Source organism: Schistocerca nitens, chromosome 6 (genome assembly GCF_023898315.1).
Source record: "Schistocerca nitens isolate TAMUIC-IGC-003100 chromosome 6, iqSchNite1.1, whole genome shotgun sequence".
Lineage (NCBI taxonomy): Eukaryota > Metazoa > Arthropoda > Insecta > Orthoptera > Acrididae > Schistocerca > Schistocerca nitens.
In genome coordinates, this window is record NC_064619.1 from 301998021 (window position 1) to 302013890 (window position 15870).

Genomic DNA, 15870 nt, shown 5'->3' on the forward strand with positions numbered 1-15870 from the left:
TCCAGATTCTCATTATTTTCATTATCAAAAATTTGTGTTTTTGAAGGATTCCTGAGCCATACAAATATTTAAAGTAACCTTGGAATGCCTGTTAGTTACTGTACCATCTGCCATCTTAACTGTTGAAATGTGGTGTCTACATACCGTAAGTTTGTGTTTTGTTTTCTCCATACTTTTCAAAAATACTGTTTCTGTTGTTTCTTTGGCATCTTTGTACATGATGCAATGCTGATGTATGACTGCAAGTATTATGCAAGGAGCAACTGTTATTTATTGATACCAATATAATTAGTAGGTAATGGTCCTAAAATGGTAAATATAGGAATAAATAAGTGAACTAGGCTATTAGGTTCTGCGACATCTTTATTTGTCGTACTTGTCACTATTCACTGTTTTGTCAAACTCATTGGCATTAAATTTATTTGTTGTTTTATTTATTTATTTTCTCAAGGAATAAGTTACATGATTTAGTGCCTGTGAGTTCAGGATTCCAAAAAGTCTTCAGATTTAAATCCGATGGAAACCAGTACTCCCATGGTAGACAAACTGAAAGGCATGGATGATTACAACATACAAAGTTTGGGACGAAACTAATGTGAACGCTTAAAAATTATGGGTTCTGCTGTGAGTGCATAGAAAGATACAGATATGTGGATACTTATTCTTTTACATGTATATGAAACTCTGTATCAACACGTGGAAAGCTCAACAATGGATAACCTGGACAAACTGCCTAGTACTGGTAAGAAAGAAACTAGGTAGATGAAGCTCTGGGCTGGTCTGTTGGGCATTATATTATCCAAATAAAAATGAATGTTCAAAATTATGTAACTCATATTCTGGGGGTATCCAGCAAACTTAAGATCATGGGCAAACCAGTTGATGACCGACTAAATGCAATCATCACGCTGAGATATTTACCCAAGATTTGTGTGTATTAGTGGTTGGGTAGAGTCCAGAACAATGGTTGAAAATTTCAAATTGGAAAATATCAAAGCAAAGTTACTAAATGGAAGTGTGGAAGAATACCTGAAGTTGGACAAAGGTGAAAGTGATAGTGCTTTACTCACAAAGTATTGTGAGGAAACACAGAAGGGTTTTCCAAATACAAACATGAAAAGAAGAACTGCTGCTCTTCAAGTCCAACTGTATCAAGAAGCAAGAATCATTAAAGAAGGACTCCAAGGAACGAGACAAGTCATTGTTCCGTGCACTTGGTGTATAAGATTTCAACAAGAATGAGTGTATATTTATTCTGGATCATCGTCACATATGACTTCAATAAAGGGATGGCTTCAAGATTTTGCACCAGAAAATTGCAAACAAAAAACTGTGAAGTGAGATGGCCATGTTGGATTAAAAAGTGAAGAGAAAGGAACTGTTATTGGCAGTTCATAAGATATATCTTCAATCAGATAATATAACAATGAAAATAATCAATTTTTGACAATACGAGGACAGTCCAAAAAATTCCAGAACATTCATAATTTTGTGCCAATTTAATTTTGGAGCAATATGCTGTTGGCATCCCTGCACACACCTGTGTAACTGCAGGAAGTTTCATTGTTATATGTTTGTTGGGTATTGTTCAGTGCTGTATGGAGTGGAATGTTGTGTCACACAGTTTGCGAATATTGAGATGCCAGAGAGGAGCACCGTCTCTGCATTAAATTTTGTGTGAAACTGAAGAAAACTGAGAAAATCATTACAGAGACACACCAAATGATGCAGGAAGCCCATGGTGATGAGTGCTTAAACATCAACAAAATTGTATGTGCCAATCAAAGACTGACTGTCCGAGTGATTGCAGAAGAATGTAACATTTCTGTTGGATCATGTCATGAAATCCTGACACACTATCTTGGAATGCATCATGTTGCCGCCAGGTTCGTCCCACACCTCATGAGTCAAGACCAGAAAGAGCTGTGCCTCGCAATCAGTGAAGAGCTTCTGGATCGCACAAATGAGAACAAGATGTTCCTTAACAGAATCTTAACTGGTGATGAGACATGGGTCTACGGATACAATATTGAGACCAAGGATCAATCTTCCCAATTGGTTTGGAAAGGTTCTCGAAGGCCAAAGAAAGCTCATCAGGTCAGGTGAAATGTCAAAGACATATTGATAGTTTTCTTTGACTTTGAAGGATTAGTTCATCATGAATTCATGGCACAGTGACAAACTATTAATCAATGGTACTATCAAGACATGTTGCGATGCCTGCAAGAAAATGTGAGAAGGAAACAGCTTGAAATGTGGCAAGACAATTCATGGCTCTTTCATCATGATAACGCACTTGCCCATTCATCCCTGTTGGTGCACGAGTGTTTCACAGAAAACAAAATCACTGTGCTGTCTTGACCTCTCCAGAACTGACCCGTGTAGACACATTTTTTATTTCAGAAGTTGAAAACCCCATAGAAAGGACAAAGATTTTTAATGATAGAAAAACTAAAAGAAAATTCGTAGACAGCGCTTCACACAATCCAGCAAGAGGCATACCAAGGCTGTTTCTGGGAGTGGAAACAGCACTGGGAGCAGTATATCAATTGTGGATGAGAGTATTTCAAAGGAGATGACACACAATAAGTAAACATTGCTCATAGAAAAGCTTTGTGGACAAAGCTGCAGAATTTTTTGAACAGACCTCTTATAATGTAATTGAACAGATAAAAAACATCTCCAGAATGAGATTTTCACTCTGCAGCGGAGTGTGCGCTGATATGAAACTTCCTGGCAGATTAAAACTGTGTGCCCGACCGAGACTCGAACTCTGGACCTTTGCCTTTCGCGGGCAAGTGCTCTACCAACTGAGCTACCGAAGCATGACTCACGGCCGGTACTCACAGCAGGAGAGCTTCTGTAAAGTTTGGAAGGTAGGAGACGAGGTACTGGCAGAAGTAAAGCTGTGAGTACCGGACGTGAGTCGTGCTTCGGTAGCTCAGTGGTAGAGCACTTGCCCGCGAAAGGCAAAGGTCCCGAGTTCGAGTCTCGGTCGGGCACACAGTTTTAATTCTACCAGGAAGTTTCAAAAAACATCTGCTCACCAAGTAGCAGCAGGAGAACACACATATAAAAAAAGAAGTTTGCTGGCAGTCTGGCTTCAGCTGCTAGAGGCTGCACTCGTGTGTGTGAGTTGCATCTGTGTGTGTGTGTGGGGGGGGGGGGGGGGGGAGGGGTCTATTTTCAATTAAGGCCTTGTTGGCTGATAGCTCACTTTCTGACAGTCTTTTTGCTGTGCCTATCGGTAACTCAGCATCTATGTTATATGGTGAGTAGCAACTATCCTTTTCATAATACTTTTACATTCTGTTCTGGAGTTTCCATTATTTCATATAAAGAAACAGTTTTATAAATGCAAGCTTTCAGAGCCTTTTGGTTCTCACGTTTTCAAATCTCATCCGGTGCAGTCCCGAACAATCAGTCTTTGTGTCTTATCCCATCCTGTAAGTCTCCCCTGACCTGGGATTAAAACTAAGCTCCACACAAACAGGCCATGAAGGCCCAATGGTACTGACTGGTTACCATGTCATCCTCTGCCCACAGGAGTCACTGGATGTGGGTATGGAGCCCAGCCATATGTCAGTTTACAAGACCATGACCTGGTGTTCTGGGTGATTTTTCCGAACTCTACACCTTTTCCTAAACCTCTCTAGTCCTTTTCCTTCACCCCTCTTCCTTTCCCTTAAACCCTTTTGCAAGAAGAAGGAGCCATTGGCTCCAAAAGCTTACTTAAAACCTTTTTTTTAAATATGTGTACTCCTGCCACCACCTGGTGAGTAGATTTTTTATCTATCCAATTCAATCAGATAATGTTATTCTTGCCTGTGGCTTAGCCATCAATTTGTTGTCAATTTTTGCTCTGCTTATGTAATGCATAAAGTCTGTGTTCAACAAAGATTGATGTAAGATGTTCAAACAGAATGATCTACTTTATTTTGGATCATAGTCAAAATATTCATCCTATGTCTGTTCAGCATACTATAGATGTGTGTACTGGTGAGTGATAATGCCAAAAAGACATTTTTATTTTCTCAAGGATAAATATCAAATATTTGATTTTTTTTCTGTACTTTTAGAACTTTGGCAGAAAATAATGTTGGTGCAGACATCAAAACTGTTACATCAGACAATGGCACTGAGTTTATGAATTCTTAAGTTTGTTTCATTTTGCAAAAAAACAATGGGGTAGAGCTCAGAATAGTGTGCCCTACAGCCCAGAAAAGAATTGTGTTGTGGAAATAATTAACAGATTAATCTGTGAGCTGCCATAGGATACGTTATTTGATCCTGTTTTGCCTAAGCAATATTGAGCAGAGGCGTGCAATACAGCTGTTTACATACAGAACCATGTTTCTCGCAGAGTGCTTAAAGGTAAGACTCCACAGGAGTTACAGAAGGGTAGAGTATCTTCTTTGAACTCCTTAAAAGTATTTGGTTGCCGAGCCCTTTTCCATATACCAGATCAAAATAGAACAAAACAGAATGCCACGGCTAAGGAAAACATTTTTGTACATTATGATAAAATGCTTAAAGGTTACAGGCTAACTGATTCACCAAGAAAATTGTAAAAGGTAGGAGTGTTATTTTTCTGGAGAATGGCTGCATGACTGACAGTATCAGGTCACCAGCTGTAAGTGAAAATTACTGTGTGTTCTGCCCAAATGAGCAACACGCCGACGAAGGCAAGGCAGAGGAAGTATCGGAAGACAGCAGTGTTGGGAGTGACAATGCAGACACCTATCATAATCCAGACTACATGTCAGATACCCCGTTAGTCACATACAGAGGAGACTGGTATGCTGCCAATCTACCCTGATGCTCCAAAAGATTACAAGTCAGAATGTCAGCCCATGTACCCAAAAACAAGGAGTACCAACATTTTGTCAAATATTTGGTGAATGGTTTTCCCAGTTTAGGAGAAGATTCTTTGAACCTGCGAGATACCATGTCAAGGTGTTAGAGGAGAGACTGTATAAGGATCGTGAAAGACGATGGAAAAAACCATGAAAGAGAAACTAAAATGTTTCAAGAACAATGATGTTTGGGAACTTGTGGACCCACGAAAGAGTAAAAGTATCATAGACAAGTGGGTATTTAAGCTGAAAAGGAATGCAAACTGGGCAGCTATCGAGCTAGACATTTTGCTAAGTGATTAACCCAAACATTTGGTATATATTATGATGAAACCTTTCCGTCACATGCAGATTGTAGTACTCTATCATTATTTTTGTTGTTAATATCAATCTTAGGGTTAATCATTTTGATACCAAAACTGCTTCTGTCAAAGGATAAAGTATACAAACCCAAGTCCATTTATGGTTTAAAAACTTCAGCCAAACAGTGGAGTGAAGAGACAAAAGGTGTACTTTTATCCAAGGTTATGTTGTGAGTACTGATGCACACCATGCATTCATTACAAGGCCAGATAAACATTTGTAACTGTTGCTTTGTATGTTGATTTTTATGTCTTTTGTAACAATGTGATGGAAGACAAGCAGTATTAGAGATTATCTAAGCATTTTGAAGTTTAAGCTCTAGGAGAAACAAAGTCCTGTCTAGGTATGCATATCATTAGAAACTGGAAGGAAAGTAATTTAAAACTTGTGCAGAAGAGTTATACTTCAAATGCGCTGAAATGCTTTATGTTCGATTGTAGCCCCATAGGAACAAAAATGGACGCTGAACTAAAGCTTTGAGATGTGAAAGATGATGAAATTCAAGTGTCATACCAGGAATTTGTGGGATGTTTGTTGCATATCAATACAATAAAAGATCTAACATATCTTATGCAGCAAGTATTTTAAGTGTAATTGTTAAGTTCACTAGTGTGCATTCGCAGGCAGAAAAAAGAGCAATCTGGTATCTCAAGGATACTATTAACTATGGTACTGTATTTAGCAAAGGGGATTTTAAATATCTGAAAATAACTGGTTCTGTTGACTCAAATTTGTAGATGATTTATTACCGAGTTACCACAATAAGTGAATGGTTCTCTCTTAGGAAAAAATATAACTTCCTCAGAGAACAAGACACGGGGGAATGATGCCATGCCAACTACTGAAAATGAATATGCAGCTTTAAATTCTTCAGCCAAACAGGCAGTATATATGAGATGGCTGATAAGGTAACTGTTTTAAACAATAAGCTTCAAAATCCTATAATCACTTTCCATGATAATCAGAGTTACATTAGGCTGGCAGCAAATCTTGTGCTTTATTCTAGATTGAAACACGTTTGTCTGATAAAATATTCTTTCACACAATGTGTTAAAGAAGTCAGATGTCATTAGGTATTTGCAACCAAAGAAAATTCTTGCTGATGTATTAACTATAACACTCACTAGGGATGATGAAATTGTCGTAAGATTAATTGGTAGCGTTGTTAAGTTTGTAATCTGGTACCTTATTTTACATCTGTCATAACCATCTACTATATTTGTGCTGTTTCTTTTTCGTCTGTATATATGATATAATGCTGATTTGCGAATACTAGTATTATGATTGATGTAATTGTTATTTACACATACTATCATAATCATAAGCACTTTCTACATTACCCATTAAAAATCTTTCTATCTTCTCACACCCTATCAAATGCATTTACAAACACTTTTTTTTTTTTAATGTAATGTATTCCATCAAGTTCCTACTATAATTTGGTTGTAATTTTTGCCTTTTCTCAAACAGCTGCATTGTTCTGTGAGAGATCGACTTTTCTTTTGCTTTCTTTACATTCTCAACAACTGCTGCTATTTGCATAAGTACCTTTGTTAAATAACTACTCCATCTGCCTATTTCTGTAGGATTTTTCCAAGGCACTGAACTTATTGCTTACGGTAGTTTAAACTCCTCCCTTTTCTTGTATAAATTCCTGTAGTCTACCTTTCTGACCTCCTAGCTGACAAGCCTGTTATTTCTAGCTTTGTATCTATTTTTATTCTGCTTCTTGCAAGTCTATAATAACTTTTAATTTGAAAGTGTGCTGCCAAATCCCATAAAACTGAGGGGTTTGGTGGGAGATAGTTCAGTAAGGAATGGTGGTGGTTGTGGTGGTGGTGGCCTTCAGTCCAGAGACTGATTTGACATGGCTCTCCATGATAGTCTATCCTGTGCAATTTCCTTCATCTCTGAGTAGCTACTACATCTAAAACCTTTTGAATCTGCTTAGTGTATTCATCTCTTGGTCTCCCTCTACGATTTTAACCTCGACACGTCCATCCAATACAAAATTGGTGATTCCTTGATACCTCAGAATGTGTCCTACCAACCGATCCATTCTTCTAGTCAAATTATGACACAAATTCCTCTTCTCCCCAATTCTATTCAGTATCACCTCATTAGTTACGTAACCTACCCATCTAATCTTCAGTATTCTTCTATAGCAACACGTTTCAAAAGCTTCTATTCTTTTCTTGCCTGAACTATTTATTGTCCTTGTTTCACTTCCATACATAGCTACACTCCATACAAATATTTTCAAGAAAGGTCTTCCTGAACTTAAATTTATACTCAATGTTAACGAATCTCTCTTCTTCCATAACGCTTTCCTTGCCATACCCAGTCTACATTTTATACCCTCTCTGCTTCAACCATCATCAGTTACTTTGCTTCCCAAATAGCAAAACTCATCTACTACTTTAAGTGCCTCATTTTCCATCTAATTCCCTCAGCATCACCTGATATAATTCGACTATCTTCCACAAACCTCACGTTGCTTTTGTTGATGTTTATCTTATACGCTTCTTTCAAGACACTGTCCCTTCCATTCAACTGCTCTTCTAAGTCCTTTGCTGTGTCTGACAGAATTACAATGTCATTGGTAAACCTCAAAGTTTTTATTTCTTCTCCATGGATTTTGATTCCTACTCCAATTTTTTTCTTTTGTTTTCTTGACGGCTTGGTCAATATTGAGATTGAATAACATCAGGGATAGGCTACAATCCTGTCTTACTTCCTTCTCAACACTGCTTCCCTTTTGTGCCCCCTCGAATCTTACAACTGTTATCTGGCTTCTGTACAAATTGTAGATAGCCTTTTGTTCCATGTATTTTATCCCTGCCACCTTCAGAATCTGAAAGAAAGTATGCCAGTCAACATTGTCAAAAGCTTTCTCTAAGTCTTCAAATGATGTATTCCAAAATTTCTACAGAATCCAAACTGATCTTCCCTGAGGTCAGCTTCTACTAGTTTTTCCATTCGTCTGTAAAGAATTCGTGTTAGTATTTTGCAGCCGTGACTTATTAAACTGATAGTTCGGTAATTTTCACACCTGTCAACACTTGCTTTTTTTTGGGATTGGAATTATTATACTCTTCTTGAAGTCTGGGGGTGTTTCGCCTGTCTCATACATCTTGCTCACCAAATGGAAGAGTTTTGTCATGGCTGGTTCACCCAAGGATACGACCAACTGTAATGGAACTATCAACTTAGGTCTTTCAGTGCTCTGTCAAATTCTTCACGCAGCATTGCACATCCCATTTCATCTTCATCTATGTCCTCTTCCATTTCCATAGTATTGCCCTCAAGTACCTCGCCCTTTCCCGTCTCAGCTCTTGACATTCATACAAGTGATTCTCTTTTCTCCAAAGGTCTCTTTAATTCTCCTGTAGGCAGTATCTACCTTACCCGTAGTTATATATGCTTCTACATCCTTCATTTACCCTCTAGTCATTCCTGTTTAGCCATTCTGCACTTCCTGTCGATCTCATTTTTGTGAAGTTTGTATTCCTTTTCACCTGCTTCATTTACTGCATTCTTATACTTTCTCCTTTCATCAATTAAATTTGATATCTCTTCTATTGCCGAAGAATTTCCACTAGCCCTTGTCTTTTTACCTACATAATCCTCTGCAGCCTTCACTATTTCATCTCTCAGAGCTACCCATTCTTCTTCTACTGCATTTCCTTCCCCTGTTCTTGTCAATTGTTCCCTGATGTTCCCTTTGAAACTCTCTACAACCTCCAGTTCTTTCAGTTTATCCAGGTCCCATCTCCTTAAATTTCCACCTTTTTGCTGTTTCTTCAGTTTTAATCTGCAGTTTGTAACAAATAAATCGTGGTCAGAGTCCAGATCTGCTCCTGAAAATGTCTTTTGACTTAAAATCTGGTCCCTAAACCTCTGTCTTACCATTATATAATGTCTGAAAACTTCCAGTGTCTCCAGGCCTCTTCCACATATACAACCTTTCATGATTCTTAAACCAAATGTTAGCTATGATTAAGTCGTGCTCTGTGCAAAATTCTACCAGGCAGCCTCTTTCATTCTTTACCCCAGTCCAAATTCACCTACTATATTAAATTTTCATCTCCTTTAACTACTTCAATAATTTTTTTATCGCTTCGCAGCATGGAGGGTAAACATCATAAGGGAGACCAATAGATGAATACACTAAACAGATACAGAAGGATGTAGGTTGCAGTAGGTACTGGGAGATGAAGAAGCTTGCACAGGATAGAGTAGCATAGAGAGCTGCATCAAACCAGTCTCAGGACTGAAGACCACCACCACAACAACAACAACAACAACAACAACAACAACAACAACAAATTCCTTCAGTCTCTTCATCATCTGCGGATATAGTTGGCATATAAAGTTGTACTTCCATGGTACTGTGGTTTGTCTGGCCTCTTAACAGACACCCTTCCATTGTGGTTGCACCCATGGGACGGCTATCTCTATTGCCAAGGCATGCAAGCTTCTCCACCAATGGCGAGGTCCATGGCTCATGGAGGGCAGGGGGAAGGAAGGAATGGTATGATCACAAAATCTTTTCTGTTTTTTGAATGCACCACATGCTGGTAAGAAGTAGTTTCCTATGTACTACTGGAAAGCACTGTCTACTATATAAATTGCTTTGCTTTACTGTACTTGTGTTCTTGCTCTTGAATGTAACCAAAATATAATGTGCAATAATTCAAAATACGCTGCAGTGGATAAGCTGACCCCTTGAATTTATTTGTACATGGTTAGGATGTGTACAGAAACACATATATTTAGGCTCATCTCATTCCACATGAATCAAAATCAATTGCGTGAAACATCTGTAGAATATTAAATTAACTAACTCAATAAAGTGTCAAACCAATATTGTGAATGATCTGTAATGATCATGGTGCTATAATATTGTCACATTGCAACCAGAAAAAAAGTTTAATCCAAAAGCCGAGTAGACAATTGATACAAAACAGAGCTGAAAGCATGTCTATTACGAATATTGACATACATGCAGAACAGAACAGAACAAAACCCCTGGATGGAGAATGCCGCTGTTCACAAAAACATTGAATATTCCACAATATACAAACATTACAAAAATAAGAAATTTTTGTAATCTTCTAGAACTGATAAAAACAAAACAGCAAATAATTGCCGGTGGTCAGCTTTGAAATGACAACCCGCACACATCACCCAGCGACACTAACCCTTACAACCTACTGCAAGCAAGACAGCAAGTGGCATTACTTCCTCTCCTTGGGAAATATCAACATGCTGTTGCAGAGGTTTTCATTAGAGCTAACTGCAATACCCTGGGTCTAGGCCTTGTCAATGGCCTTCTGTATGACAGCACTGGCAGATCCTTGCATTCTGGTCATATGGTCACATCCTCTTCACTATGACAAGCATCGAAGGTAAAATTGAAGCTTCGTGAGTATTGAGCATGTCTTCAGTTTGCTTGGACGTAAAGCCCTAACCTTTGTTCTTCACTTCAGAACTGTAGTAGGCCTTCATACAGAAAAATCTCTGTGCTTTTGTTTTCTTGATGACAGGTCATAATCCTCGACTTCATTTGTGATGTCCAGCAAGTGACAAAGGATACGATATGGCTCAAAGTAGAGCCTTAGTAACTTTCCCAACAGTTTCACTTTCCACACAGGCATAAAAATTCATACATCTCCCAGGCTGTGTCTCATTGCTCTATGCTTGGTGTTAGTCTCTTGGTCATACTCCTGGCCGGCCATGACCTATATGCAAACGAACTGTCTTGCTTCTTTGGTTCTGGTGATGAGATGTTTCTTGTAGTCATCCTGCTGAATGGCCTCACAACTATGAATGGACTGTTGGGTCTTTCTCTGCTGTGTTGCATTCAAATGTCACAATGGGCAATATTGTATCCCATTTTCTCTGCTCAAACAACTTATAGTACATTGAGAGCATATCTGACAATGTCATATCAAAGTGTTCAATGAGGCCATTCATCTGTGGGTGGCAGGCAACTGTCATCTTGTGACTGGATGTTGCAACGTAAAATCACCTCTGATTTTAGTTTCAATTAGAACACTTTTCCACAATCAGGGATCATCACATGGGGTCCCCTGTGCTTAAAAATAGTGTCTTCTTCAAGGAATCTTGCTATTTCCAAAGCTTCAGCAGTCCGCACTGCTTTGGTGACAGCACTGCAGGTGAGGTGGTTGGGGCTGACTCTTATCCATTGATTCTCATTTGTTAACTTTGAGAACCTTCCCAAGAGGACAACTCCAACTCTGTGGAATGGTGCTCCTGCAGACAGAATTGCTACCTGGTACCCTGGAGGCAACTGTGGCACATGCTGGCTTTCCTTACAGTATCTAATGGATCAGTAGAGGCCTGGTGAGAGATACATCTGATTCTGTCTAGGGGCTTCACAAATCCCAGGTGACCAGATGTTGAATGCTAAAAAAAAAAAAAAAAAACCTTTAGGATAGCTGGCTGTAGGTGATGGGGGATGATGAGCAACCATCACAGTTCATTTCATACAATGTTCCATTTATTAATTGTAATCTTCCTACGGTTGGTGCCTCATTCTTCAAGACTTCTATGGTCTTCAGCTACACTGAATCGCTTTATTCAGCAGCAATGCATTTAATGCTGCAATGATTAAGTTTCTGTCCAAGCTGTTGTTTTCTATTACAGGATTCCCTGAAACTGCTAGGCACTCTTCAGTTGTACAGTAGTCCCTCTCAGACTTGGAGAGCACTCTGGAAGCATAGCCACTTTCCTGGATTTGTATGATCACATTCCAAGATAACTGGACATATCATGAATGTGCCGAGGAGTACAAAAATATGTGTGTGTTCTTATCATGGACAGGGATGGACTCCATCACCATTTACAAGGTGCTCCGAGGTATTAATATCTGGGCTGCAAAAAGGTATTGTTTGGATTCAGGGAGAGGCCCACAGTATCAACACAATCCAACACAGTTGTGAGGCACCTTATATGTTCCTCAAATATCTTTGAAAAATTATGCCATCTAGACAGCAAAGATATGTTGTCCATTTAAGGCAGCAAATCAGGCTGTCCATCATACACTTGAAAGTACACAGTCCAAACGGCATAATTTTGAAATCACAGAAGCTATAAGGAGTTATGAAGGCAGTCTTCACAATTCTGCTCAGTCATTGGTAGATGATGCAGAAATGCCATGTACCATTCTTCTTCTACACCACAAAAACACGAGAGGACCAACAACTCTCTGAAGGCTCAATGTCATCTTGCAGTATCTTGTACATTTCCTCCCCGATAATCTGTCATTAAGCTAGTGACACCCTACACAAGCACAGGCTAATTTGTGGTAAAGCCACAGTGTCGATACAGTGTTTCACTATGAGCCGTTTGGCCTGTCTTTTCTCCACTGCAGGTTTGAAAGCCTCTGAAAATCAGCACAGAATGACAAACACTAACTGACATCGTTCCTCAGTCAACCAGATCCTATTGGCAATTTGATAGTAGCTTACTCCCCTACGTCGTCTTTAGCGGTACTGGAGCACCGTCTTTAGCGGTACTGGAGCACAATTCTTCATCAGTATCATTAAGGTGCTCTTCCTCGACCGGTATTGCTGTCCTTATGTATATGTCTTTAAAGATGAGTTGGTTGTGGCTGCTGATGACTATTAGAGATCCAAAGTTCTCCTGGACCGCCTATAATGCATATGATCATCGCTGACATGAGATTTCTTTTGTGAGCCTGATAGCTTTTTTCGATTGACAAAGTCTTCACAGTTTAACTTAGCATCTAAGAGTGATGCCTGGAAATTGTCTTATTGATTATTGGGGGTGGTGGGCAGAGCGGGAGGTTTGGGAGTTCACAGTGTCTTCAACAGCTGCCAAACAACTGCCCACAGCAATCTTATTTACACCTGCCAGTTGAAATAGCATTGACAATCTACAGCTGTGATCTTCCATAGTCTATTGTTATTTTGTGATGCCTGCAAGAAGTTTCATCCAAAATAACATAATGACTACATCCCAATAAAATGACAAATTCAAAGGACTCTATCAGACGTGTTTCTTTTGGCTCGATATATTTTCCATTTGCAACTTTCAGCTTCAGCACTTTTGTACCGTGGAACAAAGTCTTCTTTTAGCTGGTGACAACAAGCATTCGATTTTACAGAAAAGGTAGCCCCTGATTCGACTACTACCCAAATAGACTAGTCATTGCTTATTACATCAATGAGATATCCTGACATCTTGTTGACTGTCATCCATGGAAGATTTTCATGTGTGGTGGCTTCAACTCCATAGCTGTTTATTTCATTTAGTTTTCCTGAATTCAGTGGGTAGGCGAGTGGCTGATGCTTCTGTATGGAGATAGGGAATGGCTGGGACAGGTTGGGGAGCAACCTCGTCCTACAGGTGGACTATAATTGTCTGCAGTTAACTGGCATGAACAAAACTGCTGTGATTATTGATATCTGGCAACACAGTAGTTGTCGAAGACTAATGTTATTTCTCTACAGTAATGTAGAGAACATCCACAGTGGAAACATACCAGCATTTTTTCCTCTGCCCTTCAAATGTCTGTTCTTCTGTGGGATATTATACTTTGTGGAGGATTTGGTTGTATCTGTTTTGATTGGAGGCTGGATTGTCATTTGACAGCTGTTGCAGAACACCAAGTTGGCTGAGTCCATTCTTACTGGAGCGTTCGACTGTTGGAGGAGATTGGTACTGAAGATCAGTGTACCTCCTCTTCAACATTCTCTATTACCTCCTGATAATTCATGGCTGCTTTCTCTTGCCTATTCAGTTTGACATTTCTGGATGCTGTATCTCATCTTACAACCTGGTGTACAAGGGAGGTGGTGTCATTGTAGTCTTCCACAACTGCCATAGGGACTACATTCGGGAGTCTGTCATACCTCTTTTGTCAAACTCTTTTTCGCTCAATGTTTTATCATACCAACAAACAATAAAACTGTAATTTTTCCAGTTAATTGTTGGTTGATTAAAGTCTCTACCAATGATTACATTTCCTTGGTACACTGGCACCACTTGATGAATTCTTCTGTTGTTATGACATCCCTTACACAAATCCCAAAGACATCACGTGATCCCAACTGTTGCATTTGGAGACTTGGTTGAATCCTTTCAGCCATTTCATCGTGTCCTAAATAGTGTCTCTGGAAGACAATGACAGATGCCTGATGTGCAGATGACTTACTGTTGTTTTGGAGTCCATTGCTCTCCTGCATATACGGACCATGGAATCCATGCTTGTATTCCACCTGCTGTCCATAAAGGTGACAGCTTTTATGTTGCCTATTAGGAGCCATGGTGATGTAGATGTTTAAAGTATGTGGTGCCTCCACCAAAAATGCCATGTCAGAACCAAAATCAGGTCCAAACCCAAAAGAAGGATCATCGCTGAAGTACGACATTTATCACTGAAAGCAAATTTATTATGATCACTAACAAAGCCGCAACAGAACTGAACTACTGGACAGAGAGTGTAGCTACTTATAGAAACACTGAATATTCCAGAATATATTAACATCAACAATTTCAAGAACCTTCCAGCAATGATAAATATTAAATGACAAAATAACTGTGCATGATCGGGTTGGAACTGGCAACCCAAAACGCATCAGCCAGGATTGCTAACCACTATAACACATTACATACAGCATGGCTCGCAGCTGTATGAATAATGTGATGAATCAAAAGCTGTAGTTGGACAGGACGAACTTTCAAGAATTAGACTCAATCTTCTGGGATTACAAACTGGTGAAAGTAATGGTTGATTGTTGTTGTTTGCAGTCTTTTTGTCTCAACAAACTTCTACCTCCTATCTCTAAATTTACCTCATATTTCAAAAACTACCATCATCTTTTTGTCATCTTTGATTCCACTAGCCTAAACACAGTATTCATCCGTATATATTACTCTCTTCATGCTTACAAAGCTTCTAGGACCTCTGACATTGTGATCCAATCAGTTTATTCTATTGGTTCTGTATGTACTTGTTAATATATGAAAAAAAAGTTCAGTCACGAAAACAAACTATGAGGCAGAATTGTTGGCCAGTACTAACCTTCAGGAGATGAAATGTGTATTACTGTCATGTGACACATATAAAAGACACTATAACACACTACCTAGCTTTCAGAAATGTTAGTTCCTTTATTGGAGAGGAAAGAGGAATAAGTAGGGGATGGTTAAAAAGGAAGGGCAGGTTATATCCCAGGATGAGGTAGACCCACATATAGAGATCTACCCTTCCTTTTGCACAACCTAAAGCCTTTCCCTTTGCCCTCCATGATAAAGGAACTAATAGTTCTAAAAACTAGGCAACACGTAATTTCTATATGGTGCTGATTACAGTGTTACACATTTCACCTCCTGAAGTACGTCCTAGTCAGAAATTCTCTCTCAATTTTTAATTGTTAAGCTGTCAGCACGTGGGGCGAGGCAGCTAATGTTGACGTGCACACATCACGAGAGAGAGAGTGCCATTGGCACGCAGCATGAGCTGGTTGACGTGATTTTGCACCCTCAGCGCTCTCATCAGTGGTTGTCAGATTTATGTGGCTCACAAACCACACAGTTTGTTCATAAAAATGGATGCATGTAGAATTCCTATCTTAGCTCTATTAAAATGAACATTACC

General features: G+C 39.2%; 1 protein-coding gene across 5 annotated transcripts in view; it reads right to left on the reverse strand.

Moving 5' to 3' along the window:
• Nucleotides 1–15870, reverse strand: part of LOC126262573 (S phase cyclin A-associated protein in the endoplasmic reticulum) — a 620393-nt gene that overhangs the window by 582930 nt on the left and 21593 nt on the right. The gene's annotated exons all lie outside the window — the stretch shown is intronic.